General features: G+C 40.1%; 1 protein-coding gene across 1 annotated transcript in view; it reads right to left on the bottom strand.

The window, feature by feature from the left end:
• LOC134227705 (uncharacterized) overlaps positions 1-19,085 on the bottom strand; it is a 96,180-nt gene that overhangs the window by 52,937 nt on the left and 24,158 nt on the right. The window lies entirely within an intron of this gene.

The following is a 19,085-nucleotide window of genomic DNA, read 5'->3' as shown; positions in this document are numbered from 1 at the left end:
AATTTTGAAGAGTCCTCAGGCACTTGTGCTTATTCAATGTCTCGTATCTGTATGAGGTGAAGCGTCTTGACTGAGTGTAATCCCTCGAACGTTTTTTTCAGGTCTTTATTTATGTAAGTTTTGATGAAAGTTCAGTTCGTCAATACTCGAGGAATGAGTGATGAACTCTAGCCATTGAAAAAAAATCACTTAAATAAAGTTAAAAAAAAAGTCACGGAATGGTAGTCTGCAGCACCTCCTTTCCCAGCAGAAATAATGCTCAGCGAAACCGCACCAAGCGCCTTTTTGGCTGACTTGTGATATTTTGTTCGATAATGAAAACGGAAATTATTCTACATCAATTATTTCGTAAATTTCTTATTGGATATCCTCAGTTATAGTTTTGAGGAATTTCCGGTACGATTTATGATGAATTGAATCTGCTACATGAAAACTTGTACGAGCAAATGGGTGATTTGTAATTGACGCTTGGTGCGATTTGGAACCTTGACCGCATGTTTGTTGATCCATAGAGTCATAGACACAAAGTCGATTACGTTCTAATCAACGGCATATTCTTCTCCGAAATCACGAACGTCCGCACTAATCGCAGTGCGAATATTTAATCCGACACCTACCCGATTACCTAGCAGCGAAACGACTAGTCATCAACACGTCGTAGACGGGTTTGTATCGCTGGTGACGAAATCATTGGAGAAATTCGAGGCGCCACGCATCACGTCTTGTCGGACGCATCGTGGTAGTAAATCGACTTTGGATTTCGATCCGATCAGATAGAGTTCGCCGCCGTACCAAACTGACTATCTACGAAACGCTCATTAGAACGGTAGTCCTCTACGGACACGCGACCTGTAAGATGCTCGTGGAGGACTAACGCGTACTTCGAGGAAAGTGCTGCGTACCATTCATGGTGGGGTGCATAATGTTAAGATGGCGGACGGTACATTTAAGAGGCGGGACCAAGACTTTTATAAAGAGGTAGCGTAGATGAGCGAAAGGCTTAAGGAGAGTTAAAGCTTCAGGCCGCATCGTGCTTTCGTGCTGTGCGGTTCTTTCTCTCTTTGCGGAAGGAAGTTTTTAATACTACCCGAAGCTATTTTTATTTCAACGGTGCTTCTAGCGTTATTTGTACCACCGATCCGTTACGATTCAAGGCCTGCCTTCGTTTTACGTTGGACCGTTTGCGGAAGTAAAATCTGACAAGCGGTGGTAATCCTGCAGGGACACCGTTCTGGGAAAAACCTCTTAGAAGGTCACGTCTCCAAGCTCAGCAATGAGCGTTAATAAAAAGAAGAGGAGGAGTCTCTGAATTCTCCACTTCCTTCAAAGAAACAAGGTTTCAAGACCGTCCTGCCAAAGCGGAAAAATAGAAGGAAGCTGGAGAATTCAGATATTCCTTCTAACTCTAATATCGGAAATAATTCTTCTCCAATCGAACTGAGCAATCAGTTCGATTTGATTAATGATGAAATTGAGCAAATCGAATATACCTCTAGCCCAGATGATTCGATTCATGCGAAAAGCAAAGGATTCCGCAATTGTGGTATCTGTTGCCGAATTTTCTGGCTTCCGGAATGAGATTTTGAGTAACCTTCAGGGGATCAAGGTTTCATTTCAGATTGCTAGGAAGGGTGACTGCGCGTTTTGCCGATCTTTTGACGATCGCAAATGTCTTCTTCAATATTTAACTGAGGCATAAATTCTTCACATACGACGACAAAACTGAGCGATTGTTCAAAGTCGTCTTGAAAGGTCTCCCCAGTGATGATAAATCACGGATGAGATTAAAATTGAAATTTCTCAATCACTTGGTTTTTCACCAGTCCAAGTAATTAAGATGAAAAGAAATCCCACTCTGGTACTTCCAGAGGGGCATTTAAGAATTTTATTTAGTTCATATTTAACAAAAGTGAACTAAATAATATGAAAAGTTTGGAAAAGGCCTGTATTATGTCTCATGTCCGTGTTACATGGGAACATTTCGCAGGCCTGGGGAAATTTCCAAAACCCCACCCCACCCAGTGCCGTAAGTGCGTGCATGGAACCAAACATTGTCACATGGATGCTAAATGCATGATTTGTGGTGGAACTCTCACGCCAAGGACGCATGTCCTGTGAGAGAAGATTCCAATAAATTTAAGGCAAATTGTGGGGCAATCATAACCAATTTCTGGAATGCCCTTCACGCAAAAAGTTTTGAATTCTCGTGCAAAATTGAGGACGGAAATTCAATCGATCCCAGATTCGATGGGTAGAAATTTTTCAAACGCTCAAATTTCGAAACCAGTTACCGGTCGAGCAATTCATACCCACCACAATTCACAAACAAATTTTGCTCGTCAACGGGTAGCAAGCACTTCAGTAAATTCAATTTTTCCAATGTACCTACGTATGCAAACGCTGCTGGTAGACAAAATTTCTCTTCTCAAAATGAGGTTTATACCCATGTCCCAACGGAAAATAACGGTCATGTTGCTGATTCAGGTAGCATGACTGCTTCCGATTTTGATTTTTAACTGAACAATTGCATCACATGATTGATGCACGTTCAAAGCAAATACCATACCAGAAGCTGTTCAGGTTGGTATAAAGTAACACAAAAATTGTTATCGGACTCCGTTTTAATGGATTTAAATAATTGTGTGAAAGTTCTAAATTGGAATGCCCGTTCTAAAGGGTAAGGAAGATGAATTATTCAACTTCCTAACAGTTCATAATGTGCACCATTATAACTGAAACCTATTTAAAACCAGGACTCTCCATTAAACGAGATCCAAATTATTTATCTACAGAAATGATCGTCTTGACAGCGCCTGTGGCGCTCATTGTCATTAATAGACGTATCAAACATAAATTATTTCTTCGTTTGAAACCAAAGTTTTGAAACCTTGGGAGTTTCTGTTGAAACAAATTTTGGTCAATTTTCCTTCATTGCAGCCTATTTGCCTTTTCAATGCAATGGGCAGCAAAAGAATTTGTTGAAAGCTGATCTTCAAATTCTGACTCGCAACAAATCAAAATTCTTCGTAATTGGTGACTTCAATGCCAAACACCGTTCATGGAATAATGCTCAAAGCAATTCTAACGGCAACATTTTATTTGAAGATTGTTCTGCGGATATTATACTATTCAATATCCCAATGGCCCAACTTGTTTTCATCCACTCGAAATCCTTCGACAATTGATTTGGTTTTAACGTTCAAGTCAGCTGTGTGGCCAATTGGTAACTCATGCTGCATTTGACTCTGATCACCTTCCTGTGACATTTGAAATCTCACAAGAAGTCATTTTTAATCCAATCAGCCTACTTTCAATTATCATAGGGCTGATTGGGATTTATAAAACGTATATCGATAGGAATTTTGATGTTGATATTCCTCTCGATACCAAAAGGATATTGATAATGCTCTCGTATCTTTGACAAATTTAATTGTCGAAGCCAGAGGCATTGCAATTCCTAAATGTGAAATTAAATTGAACTCCATTATTGACGACGATCTTCAGCTACTGATCCGTCTTAAAAATGTGAGGCGAAGGCAATATCAAAGAACTCGCGATCCCGCGTTGAAAGTTATTATTTGCGAGATTTGCAAATGAAATTAAAAAGTTTCGCTATTCTGAGAAATACCAACTTTGAGAATAATGTCTCGAAGTTGGATCCCAGTTCGAAACCCTTTTGAAATTAACGAAAATTTTAAAAACCTCAAAAGCCAATTCCAGCGCTTAAAGAGGGAAATAAAATTTTATTAACAAATGGCGAAAAGGCTCAAAACTTGCTCAGCAGTTCGAGAGTGCCCATAATTTTAGCTCAGGTCTCACTAGTCCAATTGAGGATCAGGTTACACGAAGCTTCAAGACATTCTCAACCAAGATAATGTTTTTGACCCTTCGTTGGGAACTAATTTGGATGAAGTGAGATCTATTACTAGAAAATTTAAAAATATGAAAGCCCCGGTGATGATGGTATTTTTCTTCTACATACTTATCAAAAACTTCCTGAGAGCTCTTTATCCTTTCTGGTTAATTTATTTAACCTTAGTAAGATGTTAGGGTCAATATGACCCAAAACGAAACTTCAAAGTAGAATAACTTTTTACCGATAATCCGATCGTTCTGAAATTTCTTGACTTTTAATATTTTGTGGAAATGAAGCATCTGACATGAAAAAGTATTTTAAGGTGCAACAGGAACGACCCCACAAAAAAGTTACGAATAAGATGTTAGGTCATATTGACCCAAAAATGTAAATGCTTATAAAACAGTCAAATTATAACGAATTACAAAGTTTATATACCATTCGAACGATAAACCTATCAATTTTGTGGCTATGTGGTGATATGTAGTTCTGGAGACAATGGCCACGGAAATACTTCCAGGATTGTCGGTTATTAGGGAGCATAAAAATCGCCCATATATGCCATTCGATCGCTAATTCTTCATATATTCTATTAAAACGGTAATGTATGGTCCATGAGAGGGCTTCCGACGAAAGTGGCCACTCCTGGTACAGAAGGTGCCCCGGGAACCTGCAGGAGGGACATTTCCGTTTTAGCACAAAATATGATGCGGCGGCTCTTTCGTCATGATTTTCCACCACAGATGGTTATGCGCTTGAAATCGATAAGTGACCACATTGGCCACTCCTGGTACATGCAAGGTGCCCCGGAGAATCCGTGAGGGGACATTTCCGTTTTAGCGCAAAATATGTGCGGCGGCTCTTTTGTCATGATTTTCCACGAAACAGATGGTTATGCGGTTGAAATCGATAAGTGACCATATTGGCCATTCCTGACATGCAAGGTGCCCGGGAACTCAGGAGGGGAAATTTCCGTTTTAACACAAAATATACCGTGCGGCGGCTCTGTCGTCATGATTTGCCAAAATAGATGATAATGCGCTTGAAATCGATAAAGACTACATTGGCCACCTCGTTACATACAAGGTGCCGGGAACCCGCAGGAGGGGACATTTCCATTTAGCACCAAAATATAGTGCGGCGGCTCTTTTGTCATGATTTTCCACCAAACAGATGGTTATGCGCTTGAAATCGCTAAATGACCACATTGGCCACTCATGGTACATGCAAGGTGCGGCAGGGCGTAGCCAGAAAATTGGTCTGGGGAGGGTTTTCTGAACATATTTTTTTGAAAAAAAATTTCTTCTTATTGTCTTTGGGGGGTTTATGCCCAAAACCACCCTCACTGCCACTGTGCCCCGGAGAACCCGTATGAGAGGACATTTCGTTTTAGCACGAAAATATGCCGTGCAGCGTCTCTTTCGTCATGATTTTCCACAAGAAAAGGTGATTATGCCCTTGAAATCGATAAGTGACCACATTGGAAACGCCTGAACCTATGAGGGTCCCAGGAACCCGTAGAAGGGACATTTGCATTTTTACACCAATATAAGCAGTGCGGCGGCTCTTGGTGTTTTCTCATCACAGATGGACGTGCGCTGAAATCGATAAGTGACCACATATTGGCATTTGAAATCTATGTGGCTTCCTCGGAGAACACGGAGAACACATTTCCATTTTTACACCAACATATGTCATGCGGCGGCTCTTTCGTCGTGATTTTCGTCCAAATAGGTGCCCTCGAAATCGTTATTGACATATTGTCCACATATTGACATATTGTGGTGCCCCTGGAGCCCGTAGAAGAGTACATTTCCATTTTAACACAAAATATGCCGTGCGGTGGCTTTTGTTATTTTTACCATTGGTCATGTGCTTTGAGTTGATTAGTGATATTGTTCACTCTTGGAATCTTTGAGATGCCCGCGAACCGTAGGAGAGGACATTTTCATGGTTTTATCAATGTAATTGCTGCTTGGAGCTGTATCTTCCACAAGTCTTCAAAAGTTTTATGCACTTGAAATTGTTCTTCATTTGAAATTGAGTACTGAGTCAAATTAAAAAATAGTTTCTGGGCTTGATGATTCCTTCGAACAGCTCTATAAGGATTTTCTATTCCGCATCTAGATATTACCATTAGTCGATGGTCCTTCAATATCGACTCATAGAAGTTTGAGGTTTTCACCGATCACGTGGACAATGATGAAAACGCAACATTTTGATATAAAAAATATCTCCTTCTGCGAGACTCCTGCGGGTACCTTGTAGGTTTCAGATATTAAGTTCAGAATGAATGACCCATTTGATAGAAAAAAAACAAGATTAAACCATGGTGCCTTTATCGCTCTTCAAAAGGGTTGAGAAATATATAAGAAAAGTCTAATATAGCAGTATAGGTAGATAGTTCTTATTTTCATATTTGTTTATTTGCATTCTAAAACTTTGAGCATAAGTGCCAGAAAAGTGATTTTCCCATGCAGCTGCTGATATTAGTATTTTGGCCATAACTTGAGCCCATAGTCCGATCTGGACAATTTCTAGGAAACAATAGGGTAAAATTTCGTCGAATGCTATTTACCGAGTAATTCGGTTGAGGAAAAGTTCCTAAAAGTGAGTGAGGTTTTGTGCACAGACACTTTCAATGGATTCTTCACGGCATCCACAATTACCGAAACTGGGTCTGGTAGACCTGTGCGGTTGCGCCGCCGGCTACTCACGCCGCCGGCCGACACTTTTGGTGCGCGCGCCGATCATAATTTTGCCACGCCGATGACTAATCGCAATAAAAAATCAATTAATTAAGTCGAGTCGAGTAAAGTACAAACTGAAGATGGCCTTACAGTTGAAGACGAAATACGTATCTGTAAAGCAAAACAACGTGATGGAGTTTATTGAATAGTACTAAACTCTTCTGATAGTTCATAAATGGTGAAAGGTGGAATCGACAGAATTCAATTTCAAATCTACCTTACGCGATGATGTCTCTAAGTCAGTGTGGTGAAATACATTCTGGATTAATAAATATGTTGGTGATTAGTTTATGAGTTTGCGTGAGGTTTCATAGTGGATTTCTTCTACCAAGTAGAATAACTCATACAATGTTTAACTGATCTTTGGAATTCGTCAAGCCAAGCCTTTGGCATTCAGTCGGCACCTAAACCTGTAGTTGACTTTCGAAATTTTTTCTCCGAAAATTCCTTCAGGACTTACAATACGAATTTCTTCAGAACATCATTTACGAATTTCTTTAGGAAATCTTTATGGAATGTATACAAAAAAATATTTCAGGAATTCGTACGAAATATAAGCTAGAAATTCGTTCAAGACTCTTAAGGAATTTCTAGAATTTTATATAGTCAACCTCCATGAGTCGGTATTGAAGGGACCACCGTCTCATGGAAATATCGAGATGAGGAATAGCAAATCTTTAGAAAGCTATTTGATGGAGCCATCACAGTAACCCAGAAAATATTTTTTGATATGGCATAATTTGCTTCCATGAGTCGATATCGAGTCATAGAACATCGACTCATGGAGGTTTGACTGTAGAATTCTTCGGAAATTGTTTATCAACACTTTTTTAAGCAGCCTTGAAATTTCTCCTATGATTTTTTTCGGAAATTATTCCATGGTTTCCTTAAAATAATTCTTCCAGATATTAATAAAAGATTTCTTAGAACTCAGAACTTCGAACTTCTACCAGCAATTCCTTTAAAACATTCTTCGGAATCCTTCCAGAACTTCCTGCAGGAATTCCTCCAAAAATGCTTTCACGAGATCATTCCGAAATTCTTTTAGTAAACTTGGTAACTAACCTTTAGTGACATTGGTAATTTTTCAGTGTTTAATGTTTATTTTTTTGTTTTACTCTTTCGAAAATTCAATTAGTAACTCCATCGAAAACTATTTCATTCTCTAATTATTTTCAAAGGATTTTAAAGAAATTCCAGAAGAATTTAACACTCCTCCGACCGTGCCTCCCAAACAGTCGGAACGCTATTTCAAATCGCTATATTCTCAGCCGTTAGTGAACGATTTGAACAATTTGGGACTCACAATTCTGTCCATCAAGATTTGTCTGAGATGTTGAGACCTCCGATCGGACCAAAATGACCTCTGTGGACCTCCAAACGTCGGAGCAAGTCGTGATTTTATACAAATTGCGTGGTTGGTGCTCACCACCTTGATGTTCATGCTATTAGTAAGATATTTCAAATCCGTGAGATTCAGAAAGTGCTGTCTTCTACAATTTTGTTCAGGAGGCCAAAGCCATACTGTCGCTGATTATATTATTTCGGAACTCGTTCGCTTGGCGGCGCTTAGTAGAGGAATGCCGTTGGGTCAAATATTTCGAGTCTGTAGGATTTGGGAAGCTGCCGTGTTCTACAATCTTGTTCAGAGTGCATAACCATACTGTCGCAGATCATATTATTTCGAACTCGTCCGTTGGCGGCGCTAGTGTATATGACAAAGATCGCTGGGTCAAATATTTCGAGTCTGTAGGATTTGGGAAGCTGCCGTCTTCTACAATCTTGTTCAGGAGTGTAAAACCATACTGTCATATCATATTATTTTGGAACTCGTCCGTTGGCGGCGCTAGTGTATATGGGAATGCCGTTGGGTCAATTTCGGAAACTGTAGGATTTGGAAAGCTACCGTCTTCTACAATTTTTTCAGGAGGCGGAACTCGTCGCCTGGCGGCAATAGTGTATATGAGAAAGCTCGATGGGTCAAATTTTCGGAATCCGAAAGATTTAGAAAGCTGACGTCTTCCAATTTTGTTCAGGAGTGTAAAACCATACTGTCAAGATAATATATTGAAACTCTTCCGCTTAGCGGCGCTAGTGTATACGGGAATGCCCGTTGAGTCAAATATTTCGGAATCTGTAGGATTTAGAAAGTTGCGTATTCTCAATTTTGTTCAGGAGGCCAAAGCCATACTGTCGCTGATTATATTATTTCGAACTCGTCCGTTGGCGGCGCTAGTGTATATGAGAAAGATCGTGGGTCAAATATTTCGAAATCTGTAAGATTTAGAAAGCTGCCGTCTTCTACAATCTTGTTCAGAAGTGTAAAACCATACTGTCGCTGATTATATTATTTCGGAACTCGTCCGCTTGGCGGCGCGCTAGATGGGAATGCCGTGGTCAAATTTCGGAGTCTGTAGGATTTGGGAAGCTGCCGGTTCTACAATCTTGTTCAGGAGTGTAAAACCATACTGTCACAGATCATATTATTTTGAACTCGTCCGCTTGGCGGCGCTAGTGTATAGCCAATGCTCGTTGGGTCAAATATTTCGAGTCTGTACGATTTGGGAAGCTGCGTGTTCTACAATCTTGTTCAGGAGTGCATAACATACCGTCGCAGATCATATTATTTCGAACTCGTCCGCTTGGCGGCGCTAGTGTATACGGGAATGCCCGTTGGGTCAAATATTTCGGAATCTGTAGGATTTAGAAAGTTGCCGCCTTCCAATTTTGTTGGAGACCAAAGCCATACTGTCGCTGATTATATTATTTCGAACTCGTCCGTTTGGCGGCGCTAGTGTATATGAGAAAGATCGCTGGGTAATATTTGACCCAACGGGCATTCGATATACACTAGTATGTCGCCAAGCGGACGAGTTCCGAAAATAATATAATCAGCGACAGTATGCTTTTACACTTCTTGGAACAAGATTGTAGATTTGACGGCAGCTTTCTAAATCTTAACAGATTTCTGAAATATTTGACCCAGCGATCTTTCTCATATATCAAGTGTCGTGCAAAGGCGGACGAGTTCTGAAATGAACATAATCAGCGACAGTATGGCTTTTGGTCTCCTGAACAAAATTGTAGAAGGCGGCACTTTTCAAATCCTACAGATTCCGAAATATTTGACCCAACGGGCATTCCCGTATACACTAGCGCTGCCAAGCGGACGAGTTCCGAAATAATATGATCTGCGACAGTATGGTTATGCACTTCCCTGAACAAGATTGTAGAACACGGTGCTTCCCCAAAATCGTACAGACTCCGGAAATATTTGACCCAACGAGCATTGGCATATACATCTAAAGCGCTGCCAAGCGGACGAAAGTTCCGAACATGCGATGATCGTGTGACATGGTATGGTTTTACACTCCTGAACAAGATTGTAGAACACGGCAGCTTTCCTTTCAAACTCCTACAGACTCTGAAATATTTGACCCAACGGGCAATTCCCATATACCAATCTAGCAGCCGTGCCAAGCGGACGAGTTCCGAAATGTAATATAATCAGCGATTGCAGTATGGTTTTACACTTCCTGAACAAGATTGTAGAAGACGGCAGCTTTCTAAATCTTACAGATTTCAAAATATTTGACCCAAAGCGATCTTTCTCATATACACTAGCGCGTTGTGCTGAAGTCGGACGAGTTCCGGAATATAACTGTATATAATCAGTGACAGTATGGCTTTTGGCCTCCTGAACAAAAATTGTAGAATACGGCAACTTTCTTAAATCCTAAGCAGATTCCGAAATATTTGACCTAACGGGCATTCCTGCATACACTAGTGCCATGCTTAAGCGGAAGAGTTTTGAAATTATATTATCATTGACAGTATGGTTTTACACCTCCTGAACAAAATTGTAGAAGACGTCAGCTTAAATCTTTCGGATTCTGAAAAATTTGACCGATCAGGAGCTTTCTCTATATACACTATTGCCGCCAGGCGGACGAGTTCCGCCTCCTGGAAAAAAATTCAGAAGACGGTAGCTTTCCAAATCTTACAGTTTCCTGAAATATTTGACCCAACGGGCATTCCCATATACACTAGCGCCGCCAACGGACGAGTTCTGCAAAATAATATGATATGCGACAAAGTATGCTTGGTTACACTCCTGAACAAGATTGTAGAAGACGGCAGGTGTGCTTCTCAAAACTTTACAGACTCCGAAATATTTGGACCCAGCGATGACTTTGTCATATACACTAGCGCCGCCAAGCGGACGAGTTCGAAATAATATGGATCTGCGGACAGTATGGTTATGCACTCCTGAAACAAGATTGGTAGAAATCACGGCAGCTTCCTCAAACTCCTGCACAGATCTGAAATATTTGACCCAACGGGCATTCCTTACATACACTAGCGCTGCCAAGCGGACGAGTCCAGAACAATATAATCAGCGACAGTATGGGTTTCACCTCCCTGAACAAAATTGTAGAAGACGGCAATCTCTTCTGAATCTCAATACGGATTTCAGAAAATATCTTACTAATATTAGCACGGAATCATCAAGGTGGTGAGCACCAACCACCATGCAATTTGTAAGGTGAAAATCATGACTTGGTTCGACGTTTGGAGTGGTCCACAGAGGTTTGGCATTTTGGTCCGATCGTGGAGGTCCTCAATATCTCAGACAAATCTTTTAGATGGATGGAAAATTTGTGAGTCCCTTTAAATTGTTCAAATCGGTTCACTAACGGCTGAGATATAAAGCGATTTGAAAATAGCGTTCCGACTGTTTGGGAGTGCACGGTCGGAGGAGTGTTAAGAAATTTTTCCGGAATTTCTTTCTCTGGAAATCCTTTGAAAAATAATTAGAGAATGAAATAGTTTTCGATGGAGTTGATTTCTTAATTGAAATTTTCGAAAAGAGTAGGAAACAAAAAATAAACATTAAAACACTGAAAAATTCACTAACAATGTTAAAATAAAGGTTAGTTGGCCAAGTTTACTAAAGAACTTTCGGAATGATCTCGTGAAAGCATTTTTGGATGGAATTCCTGCAGGAAGTTCTCGAAGGATTCCTGAAGAATGTTTTAAAGGAATTGCTGGTGCAGAAGTTCCAAAGAAGTTCCTTTGAAAAGTTCTCCTGCAGAAATCTTTTATGTAATATCTGGAAGAATTATTTTAAGGAAAACCATGTGAATAATTTCCGAAAAAAATCATAGGAGAAATTTCCAAAGTTGCATTGGTTAAAAAAGTGTTGATAAAACAATTTCCTGTAAGAAATTCTGATTAGTCAAACTCCTCCGTGAGTCGATGTTCTATGACCTCATATCGACTCATGGAAGAAAATTATGCCATATCAAAAAAATATTTTCTGGGTTACTGTGATGGTCCCTTCTAAACGGTTTTCTCTCTAAAGATTTGCTATTCCTCGATCTCGATATTTCCATGAGTCGGGATGAAGTCCCTTCTAATATCGACTCATGGAGGTATTTGACTGTGTATAAGAATTCCTAGAGGAATTCCTTAAGGAGTCTTAAACGAAGAATTTCCTAGCTTATATATTCTGTACGAATTCTGAAATATTTTTTTTGTATACATTCCATAAGGAATTTCTCCTAAAGAAATTCTGTAAAATGATGTTCTGAAGAATTTCGTAATGTAACCTTAGTTGAATTTTCGGAGAAAAAGAATTTCGAAAGTCAACCGCTATAGCAGGTTTAGGTGCCTGATTGAATGCCAAAGGTTTCAATACGACGTGAATTCCTAAGATCAGTTAAATATTGTATGAGTTATTCTATTTGGTAGAATGGAAATCCACTATATGAAGTTTTCCCTTTCACGCAAACTCATAAACTAATCCAACCAACATATATTTATTAATCCAGACAATGTATTTTCACCACACTGACTTAGAGACATCATCATAGAAGGTAGATTTGAAATTGAATTCTGTCAGATTTCCACCCTTTCTTACCCATTATTTATGAACTATCAGTAAGACGAGTTTAGTACTTATTCCAATAAACTCCATCACAAGTTGTTTTGCTTTACAGATACGTAGTATTTTCTGTCTTCAACCGTAAGGCCATACCTTCAGTTTAGTACTTTTACTCTCGACTCGACTTAAGTTAATTGATTTTTTTATTGCGATTAAATACGGCGTGGCAAAATTATGATTGGCGGCGCGCCGACCCAAAAATTGTCGGCGGCGGCGGCAAGTGGAGTAAAACCAATGGCAGCGGCGGCGGCGCGGCAGGCGCACAGTAATTCATACCCCTAGACCCAGTTTCTGGTAAATTGTGGAGTGCCGTGAAGAATCGCATTGAAAGTAGTGTCTGTGCACACAAAACCTCACCTCTCACTTTTTTAGGAACTTTTCTCAACCGAATTAGCCTTCTGCAGTAAATAGCATTCGACGCAGTAATTTTCACCTTAATTCAGTTGTTTCTCTATTGAAAATTGTCCAGATCGTGGACTATGGCTTCCAAGTTAATGCCAAACATACTAATATCAGCAGCTGCATGGGGAAAAATCTACTTTTCTGGCACTTATGCGCTCAAAGTTTTAGAATGCAAATAAACAAATATGAAAAATAAGAACTACTACTCACCTATTACTGCTATATTAGACTTTTCTCTTATATATTTCTCAACCCTTTTGAACGAGCGATAAAGCGGTACCATAGTTTAATCTTTGCTTTTTTTTTCTCATCAAATAGGTCATTCATTCTGAATCTTAATATCTGAAAACCCACAAGGCACCTGCAGGAGTCTCTCAGAAGGAGATATTTTTTTATATCAAATGTTGCGTTTTCATTATCATTGTTCATTGTGATCGGTGAAAACCTCAAACTTCTATGAGTCGATATTGAAGGGACCATCGACTCTCACGATGGTAATATCTAGATGCGAATAGAAAATCCTTATAGAGCTGTTCAGTTCAAGGAATCAACAAGAAGTAGCCCAGAAACTATTTCTTTTTTAAATTTTGACCTTCAGTACTCAATTTCAAATGAAGAACAATTTCAAGTGCATAACCAACTTTTGAAGACTTGTGGAAGATACAGCTGCCGTAAGCGGTCAGTACATTTGGATAAAACCATGGAAAATGTCCTCTCCTACGGGTTCGCAGTAGGGCATCTCAAAGATTCCAAGAAAGTAGACAATATCACTAATCAACTCAAAGCACACGACCAATGTAAAAAATAACAAAGTTGAGCCATCGCACGGCATATTTTGGTGTTAAATGGAAATGCACTTCTTCACGGGCTCCTCGGGGCACCCGCTAATATGTCGAATATAGACATTATGTCAATAATCGATTCTCTGAGGGCATTTTATTTGGACGAAAATCACGATTTGAAAGAGCCGCCGCACTGATTGCATATGTTGGTGTAAAATGGAAATGTGTTCTCCGTAAGTTCTCTCGGAGGAAGCTCACATAGGATTCTAAAATGTAGCCAATGTGGTCACTTATCGATTTTTTGAGCGCATCGTCCATCTGTTTGATTGTGAGAAAACACCAAAGAGCGTCGCTAACGGCTTATATTGGTGTAAAATGCAATGTCCTCTTTCCTCACGGGTTCCCCTTGGGGGACCCTCATAGGTTCCAGGCGTTTCAATGTGTGGTCACTTATCGATTTCTGCGGCATAATCACCTTTTTCTTGCAGGGGAAAAATCATGATGAAAGAGACGCTGCAACGGCATTTCTTTCGTGCTAAAACGGAAATGTCCTCTCATACATGGGGTTCTTCTGGGGCACAGTGTGGCGTAGCGAGGGGGTGGTTTTGGGCATAGTAAACCCCCCTCAAAGACAAAATTCTTTAGAAGAAATTTTTTTCAAAAAAAAATATGTTCAGAAAACCTTTCCCCAGACCAATAATTTGCTTACATGCTTCTGCTGGGGCACCTTGCATGTACCATGGCGTGGCCAATGTGGTCATTTAGCGATTTCAAGCAAAGCATGAACCATCTGGTTTGGTGAAAATCATGACAAAAGAGCCGTTTACGCACGGCATATTTTGGTGCTAAAATGGAAATGTCCCCTCCTTCAGGGTTCCCTGGGCACCTGTGTATGTAACATAGTGGCCAATGTAGTCTCTTTTTTATCGGATTTCAAGCGCATTATCATCCTATTTTGTGGCAAATCATGACGAGCAGAGCCGCCGCAAGCACGGTATATTTTAGGTGTTAAACGTGAACTTTCCCTCCTGCAGGATTCCCTGGGGCACTCTTGCATGTACCAGTGGAATGGCCAATATGAGTCACTTATCGATTTCAACTCAAGGGCATAACCATTCTGTTCTCGTGGAAAATCATGATGGGTAAAAGAGCCGCCGCACGACATATTTTGGCGCTAAAACGGAAATGTCCCCTTCCTACCCAGCGGATTCTCCGGGGAGCACCTCTTATGCATGTACCAGGGAGTGGCCAATGTGGTCACTTTTATCGATTTCTAAGGCGCATAACCATCTGGTTTGGTGGAGAAAATCATGACGAAAGAGCCGCCGCAACGGCATATTTTGAAAAGTGCTAAAACGGAAATGTCCCTCTCTGGCAGGTTCCCTGGGGGCACCTTGCATGTACCCAGGGAGTGGCCACTTTCGTCGGAAGCCCTCTCATGGACCATACATTTACTGTTTTAATAGAATATATGAAGAATTAGGCGATCGAATGGCATATATGGAGCAGATTTTAGTGCTCCCCTCAATATGACTGATGTTGCAAAGGTCCTCGTGGAAGTAGATTCTCCCGGGGCTGGCCATTGTCTCCAGAAGACTAACATATCACCACATAAAATAAGCCACAAAATTGATGAGAGTTTATCGTTCGAATGGTATATAAACTTTAGTAATTCGGCTTTTATAATTTGACTGTTTTATAAGCATTATACATTTTTGGGTCAATATGACCCTAACATCTTATTCTGTAACTTTTTTGTGGGGTCGTTCCTGTTGCACCTTAAAATACTTTTTTCATGTCAGATGCTTCATTTCCACAAAATATTAAAGTCAAGCAAATTTCAGAGAACGATCGGATTATCAGGTAAAAAGTTATTCTACTTTGAGTTTACGTTTTGGGTCATATTGACCCTAACATCTTACTAAGGTTAAATAAATTAACCAGAAAGGATAAAGAGCTCTCAGGAAGTTTTTTGATAAGTATGTAGAAAATACCATCATCACCCGGGGCTTTCATATTTTTTTAATTTTCTAGTAATAGATCTCACTTCATCCAAATTAGTTCCCAACGAATGGTCAAAAATATTCTCTTGGTTGAGAGTGTCTCGAAGCTTCGTGTAACCTGATCCTCAATTGACTAGTGAGACCTAGACTAAAATTATGGGCACTCTCGAACTGCTGAGCAAGTTTTTGAGCCTTTTCGCCATTTGTTAATAAAATTTATTTCCTCTTTAAGCGCTGGAATTGGCTTTTGAGGTTTTTAAGTTAATTTTCGTTAATTTCAAAAGGGTTTCGAACTGGGATCCAACTTCGAGACATTATTCTCAAAGTTGGTATTTCTCAGAATAGCGAAACGTTTTTAATTTCATTTTGCAAATCTCGCCAAATAACTTTCAACGCGGGATCGCGAGTTCTTTGATATTGCCTTCGCCTTCACATTTTTAAGACGGATCAGTAGCTGAAGATCGTCGTCAATAATGATGGAGTTCAATTTAATTTCACATTTAGGAATTGCAATGCCTCTGGCTTCGACAATTAAATTTGTCAAAGATACGAGAGCATTATCAATATCACTTTTGGTATCGAGAGGAATATCAACATCAAAATTCCTATCGATATATCGTTTTAGAGTAAATCCCAATCAGCTCTATGATAATTAAAAGTAGAGCTGATTGGATTGTTGATGGCTTCTTGTGAGATTTCAAATGTCACAGGAAGGTGATCAGAGTCAAAGTCAGCATGAGTTACCAATTGGCCACACAGCTGACTTGAAACCGTTAAAACCAAATCAATTGTCGAAGGATTTCGAGTGGACGAAAAACAAGTTGCGCCATTGGGATATTGAATAGTATAATATCGCGCAGAACAATCTTCAAATAAAATGTTGCCGTTAGAATAGCTTTGAGCATTATTCCATGAACGGTGTTTGTCATTAAAGTCAGCAATTACGAAGAATTTTGATTTGTTGCGAGTTAGAATTTGAAGATCAGCTTTCAGCAAATTCTTTTGCTGCCCATTGCATTGAAAAGCAAGTAGGCTGCAATGAAGGAAAATTGACCAAAATTTGTTTCAACAGAAACTCCCAAGGTTTCAAAAACTTTGGTTTCAAACGAAGAAAATAATTTACGTTTGATACGTCTATTAATGACAATGGCGACTCCACCACAGGCGCTGTCAAGACGATCATTTCTGTAGATAAAATAATCTCGTTTAATGGAGAGTCCTGGTTTTAAATAGGTTTCAGTTATAATGGCAATATGCACATTATGAACTGTTAGGAAGTTGAATAATTCATCTTCCTTACCCTTTAGAGAGCGGGCATTCCAATTTAGAACTTTCACACAATTATTTAAATCCATTAAAACGGAGTCCGATAACAATTTTTTGTGTGTACTTTATACCAACCTGAACAGCTTCTGGTATGGTATTTGCTTTGAACATTGCATCAATCATGTGATGCAATTGTTCAGTTAAAAAATCAAAATCGGAAGCAGTCATGCTACCTGAATCGGCAACATGACCGTTATTTTCCGTTGGGACATGGGTATAAACCTCATTTTGAGAAGAGAAATTTTGTCTACCAGCAGCGTTTGCATACGTAGGTACATTGGAAAAATTGGAATTTACTGAAGTGCTTGCTACCCGTTGACGAGCGGCAAAATTTGTTTGTGAATTGTGGTGGGTATGAATTGCTCGACCGGTAACTGGTTTCGAAATTTGAGCGTTTGAAAATTTCTACCCATCGAATCTGGGATCCGATTGGAATTTCCTGTCCTCAATTTTGCACGGAATTCAAAACTTTTTGCGTGAAGGGCATTCCCAGAAATTGGATTTATGATTGCTCCTCACAATTTGCGCACTTAAATTTATTGAATCTTCTCTCACAGGACATGCGTCCTTGGCGTGAGAGGTTCCACCACAAATCATGCATTTAGCATCCATGTGACAATGTTTGGTTCCATGACCCACTTTTGGCACTTACGGCACTGGGTGGGGTGGGGTTTTGAATTTCCTCAGGCCTGCGGAAATGTTCCCATGTAACACGGACATGAGACATAATACAGGCCTTTCCAAACTTTTCATATTATTTAGTTCACTTTTGTTAAAATGAACTAAATAAAATTCTTGAGAAATGCCCTCTGGGAAGTACCAGAGTGGGATTTCTTTTCATCTTAATTACTTGGACTGGTGAAAACCAAGTGATTGAGAAATTTCAATTTTAATCTCATCCGGTGATTTATCATCACCTTTCAAAACGACTTTGAACAATCGCTCAGTTTTGTCGTCGTATGTGAAGAATTTATGCCGCTTCTCAGTTAAATACTGAAGAAGACGTTTGCGATCGTCAAAGGATCCCGGCAAAACGCGGTAGCCACCCTTCTTAGCAATCTGAAATAAAACCCCTGAAGGTTACTCAAAATCTCATTCCGGAAGCCAGAAAATTCGGCAACAGATACCACAATTGGCGGAATCCTTTGCTTTTTCGCATGAATCGAATCATCTGGGCTAGAGGTATATTCGATTTGCTCAATTTCATCATTAATCAAATCGAACTGATTGCTCAGTTCGATTGGAGAAGAATTATTTCCGATATTAGAGTTAGAAGGAATATCTGAATTCTCCAGCTTCCTTCTATTTTTTCCGCGCTTTGGCAGGACGGTCTTGAAACCTTGTTTCTTTGAAGGAAGTGGAGAATTCAGAGACTTCCCTTCCTCTTCTTTTTTTATTAACGCTCATTGCTGAGCTTGGAGACGTGACCTTCTAAGAGGTTTTTTCCCAGAACGGTGTCCCTGTAGGATTACCACCGCTTGTCGGAATTTTTACTTCCGCAAACGGGTCCAACGTAAACGAAGGCACGGGTCCTTGCAAAGATCGTAACGGGATCAGTGGGTACAAATAACGCTAAGAAGCACCGTTGAAATAAAAATAGCTTCGGGTAGTATTAAAAACTTCCTTCCGCAAAGAGAGAAAGAACCGCACAGCACGAAAGCACGATGCGGCCTGAAGCTTTAACTCTCCTTAAGCCTTTCGCTCATCTACGCTACCTCTTTATAAAAAGTCTTGGTCCCGCCTCTTAAATGTACCGTCCGCCATCTTAACATTCTGCACCCCACCATAGATGGTACGCAGCACTTTCCTCGAAGTACGCGTTAGTCCTCCACGAGCATCTTACAGGTCGCGTGTCCGTAGAGGACTACCGGTCTAATGAGCGTTTCGTAGATAGTCAGTTTGGTACGGCGGCGAACTCTATCTGATCGGATCGAAATCCAAAGTCGATTTACCACCACGATGCGTCCGACAAGACGTGATGCGTGGCGCCTCCGAATTTCTCCAATGATTTCGTCACCA

Source organism: Armigeres subalbatus, chromosome 3 (genome assembly GCF_024139115.2).
Source record: "Armigeres subalbatus isolate Guangzhou_Male chromosome 3, GZ_Asu_2, whole genome shotgun sequence".
Lineage (NCBI taxonomy): Eukaryota > Metazoa > Arthropoda > Insecta > Diptera > Culicidae > Armigeres > Armigeres subalbatus.
This window is presented reverse-complemented; position numbering and strand designations above follow the sequence as displayed.